Here is a 13,226-nt window from a genome sequence, read left to right as displayed (position 1 = left end):
CAACAAAAGAACAGAAGTTGTGAATGTTTAAGGGAGTTTTCATTTCTATGTTCTGGCTATTCCATTAGTGTGAAGCTCTTAATGACTTTTCATTGTGAGCACACTGGTTATTACTCAGTTTTTCTGGACCTTTGCTCAGACATTCCTTACCTTTTCCTTTATATTCCTTGTCTTTACCCCATCCCCAGCTTGACCCTCTTACCTGGCTGGCTAATTCATAAGGTGTCTTCCCCATACCAAGGAGAAGGCAGATAAAAGAAGGTAGTTACAGAGTACTTACGGTTTTCAGATGCACATGTCAATCAAATAGAATGTATTTTTAAATATCGTCTGGGACCAAACCCTGAATTGAGTATAGTGGTAACTCAAAAGAAGTTAACCTCTGCCCTCAAGTAATTTAAAAATATTATTTTGATGTTCATTCATTCATTTATTCAGTAAATATTTGCTGTGGAAACAGTACTAATCAATATCTTAAAGTTTTCCCCCATTTTAAAACTAATACATGCTTATTAAATAAATTGAGAAAATATAAAAGGCTAATTCATAAGGAAAAAATTGCCCATTGTCAAACCATCCAGAGATCATCACTGTAAATACTCTGGTGTATCCTTTCCTCACTAATATGTGTTTTTGCACAGTTGGGCTTATACAATATACTCAGTTTTATGTGCTGATTTTTGTATATTATTTTAAGAACATTTCCTCCTATATTTTTGCAAACATATTAACATTGTCATGGCTGCACAATAAATTGCCCTATTGTTGGATGTTGCCGATTTTAAATTATAAATAAATCGGTTGTGATCATTTTGGTCTCTAGGCTTTTTTTTTTTTTTTTTTTTTTTTTGCAGGTCAGATAATTTAGAATAAACTAGCAGGAATAAAATGACTATGTCAAACAATATTAGTGACAGTATATGAGATGTCTATCTTATTTTAGTTTTCAGCATCCATTTGATTCTCTTTTATGAAAACTGAGACAGCATTTGGCCAACTCTAAGCTTCCATCATTCTGCTTATTTTCCCATAGTCTTTAAGCACTTATATATTCAAAAAATAAAATGAAGGGTGAGGAGGTGTCTCTGCAAAGGAATTGCCTGGCATGAGTGTTAGAGTCCGAGCAGGATGAGGAAGGTGCCTAGGAGTGGAGTGTGGCCTGGCGTGAGGAACCAGAGCCCAGCAGGGCATGAAGGCATCTGCACAGAGAGGTGGGTCGGCGTACGGTGTCAGAGCCCACCAGGCAGGTAGGGTGGATGCATGGGGGCAGCTCAGGAGTCACAGCCCACCAGGATAAGGCAGGAAGGTGTGCATGCATGGGGGCAGCTCAGGTGTCATAGCCCACCAGGGTAGGGCAGGTAGGGTGCATGCATGGGGGCGATGCGGGTCAGGTGTCACAACCCACCAGGGTAGGGCAGGTAGGGTGCATGCATGGGGGCGATGCGGGTCAGGTGTCACAGCCCACCAGGGTAAGGCAGGAAGGTGTGCATGCATGGGGGCAGTGCGACTCAGGTGTCAGAGCCCATGCAACTCAAGAAGAGCATGTTCAGAGGGTGGTCTGGCCTGGGGAACCGGAGCACAGAAGCTGCATGAGGAGGGCTTGCACGTGGAAAGCTGTTCAGAAAGGGGAGTCAGAGCCAAACAGAAAAAGGAGAAGGTGGCAACAGAGATAGGAGACCCGGAAGGTAGATTAAATATTAAGGATAATGGAAGTCAATTTCTAACTCTCAGAGAAGGGGCTACAGATATGGAAGGGGAAAGAACTCCATTGAACCCTATAGTGTGAACACATAGTTTTTATTATACATAAATGTAGAAGTAAGTATAGAGGTAAATGTGTTTGTTAATATGTTGCATATACTTATATAAGAACATATATCTCCTGATTTTTTCTGGAAGAAGTAACACCCTGTGGCAAAGAGCAAGCATCTCCAGTGCTATGACTCAGATTCTCCATATAACTCTCCACTAGAAGAAACCAGGGCATTTCAGACAAATGACTGTGCCCAGGGAAAGTACAAGATGAGCCTAGAACATCTTTTTGTACTAGAAACTAAGTACTTAAAGAATAGTGGGGGGTTGTCAGAAGGATCCAGAAGCAAGCTCCAAGGAGCCTCCATTGGCTAAATTGGAGATAATTCAAGCACCAAAGTAAATTATTATAGTAGCAAACTATATTTTAAAAAAATAAGAAACCACAAGTCCATACAGATATTAAATAATTGACTACTAGGTATACCTGTTAATAATGCAGATTTTTTTCAATAGATGGAGTTACACATATGTTGATATATACGCGATTTGATATGTATGCTATTTTGTTGTATTGCTCCTTCAGATTAGAACTTGTTCCGATCGATGGTACACGCACTTTCTGAGCAGCGCTTCAAAACGTACGAAGAAGTAGAAAATTGGATCTTTGAATGGTCTGCCTCAAAACAAGTAAAGTTCTATTGGGATGGTATCCACAAATTACCTGAAAGATAGGGGCAATGTGTAGCTAGCAATGGACATTACTTTGAATAAATCACTTTTGATGTTTCTCTTGAAATTATCTTGTTTTCTTTGATTACAAAATCCGCATTATTACGGTTAATAATGTGGAATAATGCAGATTAACTATTAACCGGTTAATAGTGCGGGTTAACTATTGACCCATTAATAGTGCGGATTTTGTAATCCAAAGAAAACACAATAATTCCTAGAGAAACATCAAAAGTGCTTTATTAAAAGTAATGTCCATCGCTAGCTACACATTTCCCCTATCTTTCAGGTAATTTGTGGATACCGTCCCAATAGAACTTTTCTTGTTTTGAGGCAAACCATTCAGAGACCCAATTTTCCACTTCTTCATACGTTTTGAAGTGCTCCTCAGAAAGTGCATGTGCCATCGATCGGAACAAGTGGTAATCTGAAGAAGCAAGGTCTGGTGAATACGGCGGGTGGGTTAATACTTCCCAGGCAAGATCTTTTCATGTGTCTTTAACTGGTTTTGAAGTATGTGATGGTGCATTATCATGAAGCAAAATTACTTTGCTGTGTCTTCTGGCCCATTCTGGTCATTTCACGATTAAAGCGTGGTTCAAATTGATTGTTTGTTGTCTGTAGTGATCAGTATTAATGGTTTCACCTGGTTTTAGAAGCTCATAATACACCACACCTTCCTTATCCCACCAAACGCAGAGCATTGTCTTTTTTCAGAAGCGATTTGGCCTTGCAGTCGATGTTGATTGTTGACCTGGATCAACCCATGATTTTGTGCTTTGGGATTCTCAGAATAAATCCACTTTTCATCGCCAGTCACAATTCGATGCAAAAAAGACTTTCTTTCGTGACGTTGAAGCAACATTTTACTGATGACTTTGCGGTTTTCCATTTGTCTTTCGTTCAGTTGATGTGGCACCCATTTTCTGTCCTTTAAAATCTTTCCCATTGCTTGTAAATGATTGGAAATTGTTTGCTGAGCAACGTTTAATCTTCCTGCAGGTTGTTTTTGAGTTTGACACGCATCTTTATCCAATAATGCTTTTAATTGTTGGTCTTCAAACTTTTTCGGTTGACCTGGATGTTCTTTGTCTTTCACATGAAATAATCACTTTTAAAGCATTTAAACCAGCGTTCACAAGTATCTTGAGATGAAGCATGTTCACCATAAGCTTCCCGAAGTATACGATAACTTTCAGCAGCACTTTTCTTCAAAATAAAGTAATAAATTAAAACTTCCCCCAAATACTCTTTTTTTGGCACGAAATTCGACATTTTTAAGTCTAAAAATATCCATGATGTTAACACCTTCAGCAAATTTGACATATGAAGTTTTGAAGGTTGTTGTCAATACAACAAAATAGCATACATATCAAATTGCATATATATCAACATATGTGTAACTCCAGCTATTGAAAAAAACTGCATTATTAACCGGTACATCTAGTAATAACCAACTGGTGTGGCTCAGTGGTTGAGTGTTGACCTATGAACCAGGAGGTCACGGTTCAATTCCTGGTCAGGGCACATGCCCAGGTTGCAGGCTTGATCCCCAGTAGGAGGCTTGCAGGAGGCAGCCAATGGATGTTTCTCTCTCATCCATGTTTCTATCTCTCTATCCATCTCCCTTCTCTGAAATCAATAAAAATATATTTTAATAAATAAATGACTAAATACAGTGAAAGTTAGATGATAATGGGGTATTAATATTATTTCAAAGTACCTCCCCATAAAATACTTATTATGTGGGGGAAGTATACTTTTACAGTGGAGAGGCCTGGAAGCCATCTCCCTAATCAAGTGATCAAAGAGATCATCAGTCATAGGATAATTTCAAATCATGTGCCACTTGATAGGATGCATTGAGGGGAAGAAAGCAGTATCAGTTGTATAATATTCTTGCCAAAAGTGAGTCATCTGAATTTAATCATATAAGAAAATGTGAAGAGTGGACATCCTTGTTTATGTCTTCCCTCTGCTCCCTCTCAGAGTGCCTCTCTTCTGGCAGTTTACTGGTGACCTTGGTGATTTGTTGCTTGCTAGCTTAGTGTTGAGGAGTGGAGGTGTTTTCATTTTCTTTCTCAGTGAACCTGTCCCTCTCCCAGCAGTAAGGGATCGCTCATGATCTGGACCCGCTCCTTTTTCTGTCTCCCCCATGGACACAGGGTGGTGGCTGGCTTTTTGTTTGTTTTGTTTTATTTTGTTTTCTGATTTTTCTCTAGCTGCACTAGATCTTCCCCTCTGCCATGAATGCTGCCCTTCCTTTCGTCAGCAGCTTAAGGCTTATGGCTTCGTAGTGGAGACAGGACAGAAGCATCTGGGCAGGGCTTTATTTCTTCCCTGAAGTGACTACTATACATCTTCCCCAGGCTTCCGCCATGAAGGAAGTCTTCTCAGGTCTCTTGTTCTGCTCCTAATTTCGCTTGAGCACGGAGGTCTGTGGGGAAGAGTTGCCTGACGGGTACAGATTCCTGTTGGGTGTATTATTCCCAGAGGGTCTGTGCCCTCACGCTAGTCCACACTCAGCCTTTAGGAATTTGTTAACAATTTTAGCTAACTTCTTCTTACCAGCTTGCCAGGCACCCAGCGTCTGCCCCTGATCAAGTGGTCATATCTCCCGTCTGCATGAGGGTTCCTGTCGTTCTTCAAGTTTCAGGCTAGTCGGTCCTGCAACCTTAGCTGTTTGGTAGGTTTAAGAGCTGTTCTTTCCTGTGAAGTTTTTACTCTGCTCTTATTTCCTTGGTCACTTTTGTGTAATACAATCGTATCTTTCTTGGAAGTTAAGTTTCAGCAATAAGCATTGTGTTAGTCGGAGAGTGAGACATGTTGGAGAGACAAAGATGTATCTGCTTTTGGCCTTCTTGGTCCCTGTGTGATGGTAGGGTGGTAAATCAAAGGGACATGATGGAAATTGTGTCTAGCCCAGGGCAACCCAAAAATGAAACAAGATTTCTCCCCCTCACATCTGACCTCAGAGGAGAGACACTAAACAATAAAACTTACTAATTTTCACATCCATCCTTCTTTCTGTTGTTTCTGTACACCCCAGAGAGGAGGTGTTTAGAAGGCAAGTGGGGAGAAGGTGAGAGTATACGGCCCTCTCTCACCATTCAGCAAGAGGGGAGATGTGGCTGCCTCACAAGCAGCTCCTGCTCCCCATTTGCAGTGCAAGCTAGACTCTTGTGATTAATGAGATAGGGCCGTGGTCGGCAAACTGCGGCTCGCGAGCCACATGCGGCTCTTTGGCCCCTTGCGTGTGGCTCTTCCACAAAATACCACGGCCTGGGCGAGTCTGTTTTGAAGAAGTGGCATTAGAAGAAGTTTAAGTTTAAAAAATTTGGCTCTCAAAAGAAATTTCAATCATTGTACTGTTGATATTTGGCTCTGTTGACTAATGAGGTTGCCGACCACTGAGATAGGGCATTCGACAGTGCTCTTCAAAGATGCATCATTGTGAAAAGGCCCCGCCCAGTTTGCTGCATTACCTCCCCGAGAACAGTGGATCTTGACAGAAACTAGGCAAGTCATCCTGTCTCCCGTTAACAATGACGTCAACCGTTTGTTTTAAAGAGTTCACAGCCCCAAAACAAAATCTTCACACGTAAAACACAGCATGCACAAAACCTTTTGGGAAAGCCTCTCCTGAGCCCTCATCCTGTGCTTCTGTTCGTTAAATTGGATCAATCCCATATGGCCAGTGGGAGCCTCCCATCAATGGCACTGATATGGTCGTGAAGGAAGAAGCCTGCAAGTGGCCCCCTCCACGCGCCAGGTGTCTTCTAACTGCACGTCAGCTGATGAGTGGACAATAGGCTAGTGTGAGGGAAAGAGAAGACGTGGTTACAGGCAAGCTGGGTTGACTGGCTAGGGAATCCCAGCCAGAAGCAGACACGAAGAAGAGGCTTGGGCTACCACAGTGGTGTGGCAACACACAGTCATCAGGGAGGATACTGCAGAGCACAGTCTGTGCCCCAGGCACCAGCAGCAATTCTCAATATCCAATAACAGCTTGAATGGAAGTGACTCATTCTTGACTTCAGTTTTCCACAGCAGGAAGGGGCTCTAGGGGGTAGTGGGCAAAAAGCATCATTGGAGCCCCTTCTGAGGTGATAATGCAGAGTTTCTGTTTCAAGAGCTACCAGCCTACAGAGAAAAACCAATTTCCCCCAAGTTCCCCTGGAAGGCTTCCTATCGGGAACTCCCATACAGAAATCCTAGCAAGACTCACTATGGAGTCTCTAAGAGAATTCCTCCCTTCTCTTTACTCATTTTCAGGGATTGTTGAAACCAGAAAGGTGAGTTTGAAGCCTCAAACTCCCTCTGTCTGGGTTCCCATCACAAATGACTAACATGCTCCTAGAATCTATCTAGGAGGGAGGTTTTTACCTGTTTTGATTATATTTTGCCACATTAAAAAGATACCACAAAACTTAGTGACTTGAATCAACAAGCATTTGGTGTGGGATTTGTTCGTTCACAATTCTGTGGGTCAGGAATGTGGCCAGGGCTCAGCTGGGCAGTTCCGCTTTACAGGGCGTCTTTCATGGTGTTGCAATCAGATGGCAGCTGGGGTGGAGAGCCAGGATGGTGTCACTCGCAAGTGGCACCTTGGCAGGGTTGTTAGGAGGCTGGTACCTCTGTCTACCTCTCTACCTGGGTATCTTAGCCTTCTTTACCTGGCAACTGGATTTCAAGAATGACTGTTCCAAGTGGTGAAGCAGAAACTCTGACCTCTGGAGGCCCAGCTTTAGAAGGTATACAGCATCACTCCTTATATTCTTTTGATGAAAACAAGTCCTGGGGCCACCTCGGATTCAAAGGGAGGGGAAATAGACTCCACCTCTTGATGGGTGAGTGGAAAGGTTACTTTGGCAAAAGAGCGCATGGGATGGGAGGTATTGTTGCAATCATCTTTTGAAACATAATCTGCTGTATAGCCTAAGGTCTCTCCTTCGAGTGCCTTAAGTTCTACTCTGGTAAGAACTGTTTTATATTTAACCCAAGCATTATGTACTGCAACTGGCATGCGTGCCTTTTTGTTCACTTTTAGTGCAAAAGGAGACTTTGGGAGTCATCTCCCTCCATTCACCCCTGAAAGGCTGATTATGCAATAAGCTCGAACTCTGCTTCTCTTAAGATTAGAGGTTGTGAGGGGAAACCTGGACGGAAACAAGATGCAAATTCTTGGTTCATTTCCCCCATTATTATCTAAGTCAAATGCATTTTTAGTATTATTAAGTTGAAGGTGTTTTATTATTCACACAGGGATTGTCAGTTCAGTTAATATGCTTGATACTGACATTTAATTTTTTTTTATTACTCTGTTCTTTTATCCCTTCTCAGTACCAGCAACTCCAAGTCCTCTTTTATAGGGCTATTATTTTCTAGGGTTGTTCTATTCCTGTGTGTGTTAGAAACTTGAGTTTATCTCTGTTAGCAATTAAAGCAAATCTCTATGAGAAGACATAAAACTGCCTGCCCTGCTCCAAGAAGCTGGAACTATGGGAAGGACTCAGAGCTGAATCAGACAAAGATAAAAAGCTATGTTGGTAGCTGATGGCCACCATTACACCCTTGAAACACTGTTTTTGGTCTCTACAGCTAAATATGCTTCAGATCCCCCGAGGACAAAGATGCCATCTTTCTACAAAGGGGTACCAACCAAGGCCAGACCCACTTTGGAACAGCACTCATTCTGACACAGCATTCTGGGGCCAAAGGGAGAAATGCCCTTAGCATATTCCAAAGCAATGGGGCCTTGGAGCCTCCCCCCACCTCTCCACACTCCTATCAGTGGTAGACACTCATTAGGGCAGTATAGGGCCCCGTGGTTTGGGGAAAATCCCCCATTAAGAATGATTGGGATAAAACTTTAAGCAGCATAAGGTAACACTGGCTGGCAGAGAAAGGTAAGCCAAAAGAACAGGTAAACCAAACTGATATACATACAGTCTTCTAAATCCCTCACACAGCCTCTGAGGTTTACAAAACAAAACATACTTTTATTCATAATCACATTGGTTTCACAGTGACCTCCGGTTATGCTGCCTGGCCACATACTAAATTTGCAGTGAGGAGTGGGGAGTTGTGTGATTGAAAATCATTCCTAAGTCTGCACATCACCTGGGAACCTCGTGATGCATACGGTGCCTCATTAAAATCTCCATAAAGCCTGGCCTGTAGTGCATGTGGTAGAATGTTCCATCTTAAGCAGGGACAAAGTTTTTGTTTCTGTTACGGCTTTGCACTCTTTGGCACATGCTAGGCATTCACGATAGGTCTTCATTAACGAGTCAGTGAGAAAATGAATGCATCTGACCTTGTACCAGGTTCCGAAAGGCTTTTCTTCCCGGGACAGCACCGCTCTCCCAGAAGGGGAGGGCTCATTTCCCACCTCAGCCTCTCAGTGGCCAACATGGCAATTTAAAGATTATGTTTCAGAGCTAGAAAAGGGCCCGAAGAAGGCCGCCTGGGGATGAGGGCTGCTCTCGGGGCCTGAGCGTGCCCGCAGGCACCGCCCTGCCCGCCCAGTTCCTGTCCACCACTGCCGCTTTGGGACCATAGGCTCCTGGTGGAGGAGGAAGCAGGCTGGCTGTCCTCTGCGCTGCTCACCACCCTGCTGGCTGCCCTGCGCTGGAGGTGGAGCGCGATGTGCTGACCGGCAGGCCTGGGGCCCGCATTACCCTGACCTGTCCAGGCGGGGAACTGGGAGACAAGGCCACGTTCACTGGGTGCTCAGGAATCAGGTGACAGGCTCGAACCACCGCAGACGGGCTGGTTGGGGAAGGAGGCTGCTTCTGAGATCCATGCAGCTCAGCGACGCTGGAAACTACTCATGCCACCAGGGCGGCCGCCCGGTTGGAGCTGTGTGCCTGTTGGTGGATGTTCCCCCAGAGCAGCCTCAGCTCTCCTGCTTCCGGAAGAGCCCCATCAGCAACGTCCACTGTGAGTGGTGGCCTCAGAGCCCTCCCTCCCCAGGGACCAAGGCTGTGCTGTTGGTGAGGATGTTTCCGATTCCGTACGGTCCCGTGGAAGACTGCCGGGAGCTGTGCCAGTATTCTCAGGAGTCCCAGAAGCTCTCCTGCCAGTTGGCAGTCCCAGAGGGAGACAACTCTTTCTACGCTGTGTCCCTGTGCGTCGCCACCAGTGCCAGCAGCAAGTCCAGCAGACCCCAAACATTTGAAGGGTAGGGAATCCTGCAGCCTGACCCACTCATCAACATCACCGTCACCGCTGTGGACAGAAAACACCGCTGGCTCATTGTCACCTGGCAAGACCTGCCTCCTGGAATTCCTGTTTCTAGAGGCTACAGTTTGAGCTCCGATACCGGGCTGAACGGTCCAAGACATTCACAACATGTGTGTCACGGAGCTCCAGCATCACTGCACCATCTGTGATGCCTGGAGAGGCCTGAGGCACATGGTGCAGCTACAAGCCCGGGAAGAGTTCGGGCATGGAGCGAGTGGAGCTAGTAGGTCATGGACACCCTCTGGACAGAGAGAGAGGAAGGGAGAGGAGAAGAGGAAGAGGTAAACATCCATCTGTGTGAGTGCAAAACATCACTTGGCTGCCTCCTGCACACCCCCTACTAGGGATTGAGTCTGCAACCCAGGCATGTACCTTCACCAGGACTTGAACAGGCAACCTTTTGGTGCACAGGATAACATCCAACTAACTGAGCCACACCGGCCAGGGTATTAATCCATGAGGTTTTCAACTGAGACCACGACGGAGGTGTCCCCCGCCACGAAGGCGCCTACTGCCAATGAGGACGATGAAAGTATTCCCTCTAATTATTCTGCAGATACGACAAGCTTCTCGGTGCAAGATTCTCCAACAGCACTGTACACGCTCCTGGTGGCTGGAGGAAGCCTTGGCATTGTCCTGAGATGCCAGCAGACATGGAAACTGCAGGCCCTGAAAGAAGGCAAGACGAGAATGCACTCACCTTATTCTGTGGGACAGCTAGTCCCTCAGAGGCCCAAGCCCACCCCAGTGCTCTTCCCCCCTCTTCCCACCAGTGTCCGCCAGCAGCCTTGGCCAGATAACACCTTGAGGCACAGCCGACCTGATGCCAATGGCCCACAGAGCCCTATGACATCAGCAACAGAGACTACTTCTTCCCGCAATAGCTGGCTGGCTGGTGCCTGGCCGACTGGGGTGTCGGGCCTGCGGAACTGTGTGGATGACAAAGCACAGCTGGCTTCTCACTGTCATTTCAGCTCATCTCAGGTGCGTGGGGCCTCTGGCTTCGCTGTTACAGAAGGTTCTATGCTGGGTGAAAACAGGTTTGCTGCTGCACCTGTTCAGAAGGAAGAGGTGGTTGAGTTTTTGAAACACTCTTCCCCAAAGCCCTGCCTGCAGGGGTCACAGTGAACTCTGGCCCTGCGCAGAGAGTGGTGTCAAGAGCCCCCTGGAACTCAGGGCAGAGCCAGGCATCTGCAGAGGCCTCGGGCCCTGGGCTTCCTGTGGACAAGCTGCTGGCCACTGCACACCTGACACAGCTCCTCAGCCACACCCTCAGGAGGTAGGGCGGATTTCCAGCTAAAGACACCCCCACTCGCCTCTCTCCTGGCCCACTGCACAGTTTCATCTTCTAGTTCAAACTCTTGGAACCCTTTGCAGTTCAGTTTTCCTAGGCCTGAGGATGGCGTTTCATCAGTCGCCCAGGCTGGGGAAGCTCTGGACTGCCTTTCCTCCCCACACTGGCAAACAGCTGAGGGGGGTGAACAGTCTCTCAGGACCAGGTGGTTTAAAGTGGAATTGCAATTAGTTCCTCATTAGGATTTTGGTAACTGTGTATGTTAACACTGGGCACCTGCTGAATCCAGAAGCACCTGCACCGACTCAGTTTCCCTCTCTGGATCCTAGGACTTCGGGAGGAGGGAAGCAGAGAGGAAGTAGCGGCGTGGGGACAGGGTCTCCACTCATAATAATGGAGCGGGGTGAGACGCAGCCTCTGAAAATCAATGTTCTCCTTCCTCCTTGTCCCCCATCCCCAAAGGAGAACTGGCACTGGGGGAGGGCTCCTGCCATTGGTGAGATCAAATGTGTGACTCACACATCACTCACCTGAGCCTGAGTATAACGAGGGAAGAAAATATTTATGTGAAAAGACAGAAGAACCCGGCAAGAATGTATTTTAATGTGGCTTTTAAAGAAGTGCTATTTTTTTCTTGATAGGGTGGAAGATCCCGTATTAGCGGAGGGAGGATCCGTAGGTAAATAACTTGGGGAGAACTACAGTCTCTTTGTTTGGCACAAAACTGAGTCAAGTGAAAAAGAGGAGGAGAAAAAATTATTCTGCCCGATTAGAGAAGAGACTCTGGTTTCATTCTAAATTTTGTTTTTGTCTTAAAAAGTGAAAACAAAACAATTGTCTGCTTCTCTAATTTAGGGGAAAGCAGCTTATGACTGCTCCCCCCAGGGGTTGTGAAGGACACGATGTCCAGCTTCTGGGGGTGATGCTGGGAAGCTGGCCCCCCACCACCAAGCGGGGTCAGTTGAAAATCCCCACCCCAACAGCCATGGGCCCTGGTTATGAGAAGGAGGAAGATTCTTTAAAAATCCCCCTTGGTGCCTTCCTCTTATTTAGTTCCTTGACTTTGATTCAGTTCAGCTGGTATTGAAGCTCCGGCTAAATGTCTAGCCGTGGCTCTGAGACTAGCCCACTTCAGCTCACTTTTCTGTCCAGGCTTTGACAATTCAGTGATGAGAGTGGTTACCCAGACAAGTACCCTCAAGTATCACGGGGTGTCCCAGAATGAAGCTGTGATTAAAATCAGTTGTGTAACCACAGACCAAAAATTTACCAGACCACAAACTTGACCCTTTTAGAAAAACAACCAGACAGGTGGCAAAGGATGAAAATGACCGTGTTGTATTTACTGTTTGCTGTGTTCAAGCTGTTACTACCTTGGGCAAGCTGTGTTGTCATTGCTGGCTTTGTCTGTCAAGTTTCAGACCCCGTCTCAGGTGTGTGGTTTTTTTTCTATAAAGTTTCTTTGGGAACAGCAAAAATGCTGTCAAAGGCAAATATAAAAAAATGAGAAAGGGTGATTCTGCCCATGGTTCTTTAACTCTTTATAAAGGTTTCAACCATATGTAATACTCCCCAAGCCGGGAGGGAGACGCGCTAGTGGAAGATGTGAAATCCAGGTAGCTCATGAGTGCTGAGAGCGAGGCAGCTTTGATCTCAACTTGCTATTGCTTTCCTTATTATTGTAACGGGCTGCCTTTTATTATTATTACTGAAGAGGCTTTTTTTTTCCCTTTACATTTTTAGAAGCTAGTGTAAATGAAGGAAAACTATTCGTCTTCTCTGGGTTGTGGGCTTTGCTCGGTGTGCGCAGGTATCCACCCTAAGCTTTCTCTGTCCTGGAATCTGTGGTTAGTGCCCATGGTCAGTGGCCGTTCTTACTTGTGTTTCTGCAGTTCGTGTACTGCCTTTTATCCTCAATGATGTTACTCACCCAATACATGTAGCAGTCTGCCACACAGCCAGATGTGAAATGTTGGGATGGTGACAATTTATATTAAACATGACAGCTTATCCTGCTGGGTTGGAAAAATTAAAAACATGCTGGTTGGTTCAAGGTCTAAACTAAAGTGGTCATTAATTCTTGTAGCATTAACAAACTATTGTTTTTCAAATGTCAGGGGGTGGCATTAGCTGTGTCAACAAAGCCATTGGTGACTCAGAGAGCCCTTTGCTCTGATGGAGCCCACGTCCCCGTGGTTTC

General features: G+C 45.6%; 1 protein-coding gene and 1 pseudogene across 5 annotated transcripts in view; both read left to right on the top strand.

The window, feature by feature from the left end:
- EXOC6B (exocyst complex component 6B) overlaps window positions 1-13,226 on the top strand; it is a 516,821-nt gene that overhangs the window by 473,869 nt on the left and 29,726 nt on the right. The window lies entirely within an intron of this gene.
- On the top strand, window positions 7,331-11,666 carry LOC307111941 (interleukin-6 receptor subunit alpha-like; annotated as a pseudogene). The gene has a single exon. The product of its transcript is annotated as an interleukin-6 receptor subunit alpha-like (transcript).

The sequence above is a fragment of the Cnephaeus nilssonii genome (assembly GCF_951640355.1).
Source record: "Cnephaeus nilssonii genome assembly, chromosome: 15".
Classification (NCBI taxonomy): domain Eukaryota; kingdom Metazoa; phylum Chordata; class Mammalia; order Chiroptera; family Vespertilionidae; genus Cnephaeus; species Cnephaeus nilssonii.
Note: the sequence above shows the minus strand (reverse complement) of the source record. Positions and strands in the feature narration are given on the sequence as shown.